The 4,029-nt window shown below is 38.1% G+C and overlaps 1 long non-coding RNA gene across 1 annotated transcript; it reads left to right on the top strand.

Annotated features, from left to right (window-relative positions):
- The first annotated feature begins 284 nt into the window (after positions 1–284).
- On the top strand, positions 285–3,361 carry LOC138683679 (uncharacterized). The gene is made up of 2 exons (XR_011323090.1): positions 285–370; positions 2,458–3,361. It is a non-coding gene; the product is annotated as an uncharacterized lncRNA (long non-coding RNA).
- The last annotated feature ends 668 nt before the right edge of the window (positions 3,362–4,029 follow it).

The raw sequence follows: 4,029 nt of genomic DNA, 5'->3' as shown, positions 1-4,029 counted from the left end.
GTGGTAATACGTCTTCTGGCTTTGAGCTGACCAGGATATAGGCAGAGCAAGTTCATGTCTGTCTGTAAACTGCTGCATAGATGTGTCCCTAATGGAGATGTATAGGCTGGGTGAGAAACTTGTACTGCCAGTTGTTTGTTGCCTTGGTCCACTGGATAAGTAGAAAGTTTTGTTCCTTTTGCTCCATGAAGCATGTTTCTTTTCTCTTTTTATGTTAAATTTAACTCTGTAAAATATTCTTTATATCTACTTGCTATGCTTGCAGGAAGCCTGTAATTCCATTTTCCAAAAAACCCAGAGCTCCCAGAACTTGGTTCACCTCTTCCTAGTTTAATCACTTTTTTAACAGAGAAGAGGCTGGAAATGAAATGTAACCAAATACAGATCTATATGACAGAGTAGTTAGAATGGATGAAAATCCTTCATAACTACTCTGTGTGTGTGTGTGTAATGCCCATTATAAAGGCCTTCAAAGCATTCTCCAAACATTAAAGAAAATTCATCCCTTTCCCCCTGTGAGGTATTTGGGAGTGGTTGTCACTATGAACTCATTAGTTTATGGCCAGATAGTAGTTATTTGAAATTTTGTTGTCTTTTCCTGTTCTTAGAAAGATGGAAGTTGTCATGTCTGCTGGCAAAAGTTGACTTTTAATAATAGTAACTAGGAGCATTTTTAGCACAGTTTAGTAAACAAACCAACCCCAAACTGGACATCACAGAGGGTCACTGCAGGTCTTTTGAGAGATCACAGAATGAAGATCACATCAATAGCACGTACAGTAAGAGGATTGTGATAATGAAGACAGATTCTGGACTGAGGGAAGACCTTGCAGTAAGTATATGAAGTGTTGTATGCAAAACCATTTTGACAACCTGGTAAAAACTATTTTCATGCCTCTTTCTCTATGTTGTCCTCTAGTTTATGGAAGAATAGATTTGCATTCCATTTATGGACTGGAATTACACTGATTCTGATTTGAAAAACAAAATATTTATTAAGTGAATATATTACAGTGCCATTAAATATTGAGCATTTTCCTGTTGCATTGAGGAATAGGTGCCTGGGTAATATTCTGCAAATGTTGACATATCTTCTTTTGCTCAGTGCTTGCCCTTGAAACTAATCTGTTCATCCTTAGTTAAATGTGTAAGATCCTCAGTATTAGCTGTATTCCTATTATGGTCCATAAACCCACTAATTTAAAAAATAAAAGTAGTGAATCTGAAAAACTCTTAGCCTTTCTATAAGAAAATCAGCACATTTAAGAATACAGCAGGCTGGTACAAATAATCAATTTCATAAGTCAAATATTATTTTTCCCCAACAGAATTAAATAGCTATAGTTTGTTTTCAGATATAGAAGCTGAATATTGTGCTGAAGTCAGTGTGGAACAATGAGCTAAATGTGTTTGTCACCAGATGAATTTTCTGTGTTAACCCAAGTAACGTGTTGATCTTGTTTTAAGTGTCTGGTATTTAGCGGTCAAGTCTGGTGTGGTGAACACTGCTCTCATTCTTTTATCCTCTGTAATTATGGCAGCAAAAGCCTAAAGAAATACTTAAAGTGGCAGATCTTCTACAGTCACAGAGCTGGTGCTCAGCCAAAATGGCATTTCCAAACATGTCAGAAGTGACAGTTCAGGCCTGAGTTTTTCAGCCCAGGCCACTTGGTGGTAAATGCTGGATTTGCAGTTTGTTCTTATCAGTGCCTTTGAGAAAGGCTGTGACAGTGCAACTACTGCTAGAAACGAAGTGATTCACCATAGTGCCCCTGCAAACAACAATTTATAAAGCTAGAGGGGTTGCTTTTGAACATTATAACTTCTGATGAAAGTGATATTCTTTCTTGTTTTTACGCTTGTTAGATTATTTTCTGCCTTTGCCAGTCTGTGTCAGCAGTCTGTCTCCAGATGCGAAGCATTGTAGGTGAAATGATAAAACTCATGCACTCCCCTCTTTTGAAAGGTTATTTATTCTTCCCTTTTAAGATACAGATTTTTGCTAGCTTCCTCTTTATCATTTAGCGGTTTCTCCCTCCCCGTGTTTGTTAAGTTTCTTTTCACAATGCTTATAGACCTTCCTTGAGCCTCTTTGCATAGAAAGGCTTTGTGTGAAGCAAAGGACTCTGATTTACCTACTGATGGTGAAATGATGAGAGACATCAAAAAGGAGGGAAAAGTCAGGAAGGTGGAGGAGTGGAAGGGAAGGAATATCCCTCCAAAGGAAAAATGAGACAATGTCTCTAGCAAGCCCAGACTGTGCTAGTCTACAAGCCTGGAGAAATCCTGTCTTTTCTATAGTCAAAGCTTTTTTGCATGACAGTGGAGCTGATTGCCACCTTACCACAAGTTTTACTTTTTTGAAAACTGCTTTAATGCTGAGATTTCCTGCTCAAACTGGGCCAATCTAATTTTCATACGTTGCCATGGGGAATAATGCTTTTTTTCTTTTCTCAGAAAGAAAATGAATGAATGAAATAATGGAAGAACAACTGAGCTACTGGGCTGCTTTCTAATTATTTAAAGGACCACACACATCCATGTCTTTGCCATACTGTAAGCCTCTTCTATATGAGAAGACACATCTACTGTATTAATAGAAAAGGCTGACCTACAGCCATCAATAAATCTCACTAAACTGTGCATTTCAAATTGATAACTGTCTGCAGAATGTAATGTTAAAGGCACTGAAGTAAAGGCTTTATCCATTCATACCTGTGCTTGGCTAGGTATATTCTCAGTAATGTGGGTTGTAGTTAGTGCTCTTTCAAAGAGGAGTTCTGAATTGTAAAGACTCTGTTTTTATCACAAGGGAGGTATTTTACTTGAACCTGGCTTCTGATGACTGTAAAAATCAGATCTCCAAGAGACATCACTGAAAGAGAAAATAATCTGATGCTTAAAAGAGTTTAAGTGTCTACTGACAGTCAAAGCATTTCTTCTTCCCTCCCTCCTTATTTTTCTGTTGTGTATTTTAGGGATATCTGAGAACCACAGTTGTGATTGTTATGATCTTTTTAGTCATCGCTTTGCTCTATATAGGTTTTATGTTACAGTTTATAAGATGCTGAACATTTGCTGAGAGATCAAAGTACTTATCATAATGAGAAAAATGTACGTAACAACAGTTGTATAGCAAGGGTAAGGATTGCCTGAAGCAGAACAATTTTCTACCGATTGCCTGACAACGTAAAGATAATATAGCAGTACAATCATGAGAATAATATCACTTAATAAGTCACTGCTCTTATATGTCTTATAGTGAAACTTACCATTTTATAAACTAATAAACACATTTTCTGCTTGATTAGCTGTTTTATGTCCAGAAAACCTACTATAAAGTCCTCTTCCTTGAAACTCATTTGAAGGAAAGATCTTAGTTTTATTTTAATACTGAAGATCAATAGAGTGGCAGTGGCAGACTAATACCATGATTTTTACTTTGTTTAGCCATAATGTGTAGCCTTAAGCTCATACTTCTGCCCAACGGGTGCAGGGAAGCATGGCTGTGCCTTGGGAAGTGCACACTGAGGACTTATACCTTTCTGTGCTATTGAACAAGGACCTGTGAGACTCCAGTTTCATCACTGTAGTGGGTAAGGAAGGAATTTCACAAGAAACCTACTGACGCCTTGAGTCTCCAGAAGTCTCCCAGGAGCTGCACCCACACCCTCACTGCCGACGCCCTGGCCGTGTGGATTTTGTGTAGTGAGGGCCTATGGAGGAAGGATAAGAGTAATTCTTCTCTTGAAACTCAGGCTCCTCCCTTCCCAGTTCTTTCTTTGGCCCACTCCCTTTTGCTCCACACATCCCCATGGCATGCAGAAAATGAAATAAATTCTGTTTGCCTTGGCTATTCAAGGGGAAAAGAAAGTAAGGCTAAAATTGCCAAATCCTGTAGCTTTTACTTAGGTGTTGTTTACTTCAGCTTTGATTGTGTTTTGTCTGGGGGAGAACTACAAAATTTGGCCCACAGTTAGTATGGATTTGTTGGTATAACATGTGTTAGCATTTGCAGAATCCAAAATC

The sequence above is a fragment of the Haliaeetus albicilla genome, chromosome Z, assembly GCF_947461875.1.
Source record: "Haliaeetus albicilla chromosome Z, bHalAlb1.1, whole genome shotgun sequence".
Classification (NCBI taxonomy): domain Eukaryota; kingdom Metazoa; phylum Chordata; class Aves; order Accipitriformes; family Accipitridae; genus Haliaeetus; species Haliaeetus albicilla.
The sequence above is the reverse complement of the archived record's forward strand: the minus strand, read 5'-3'. Positions and strand labels throughout refer to the sequence as shown.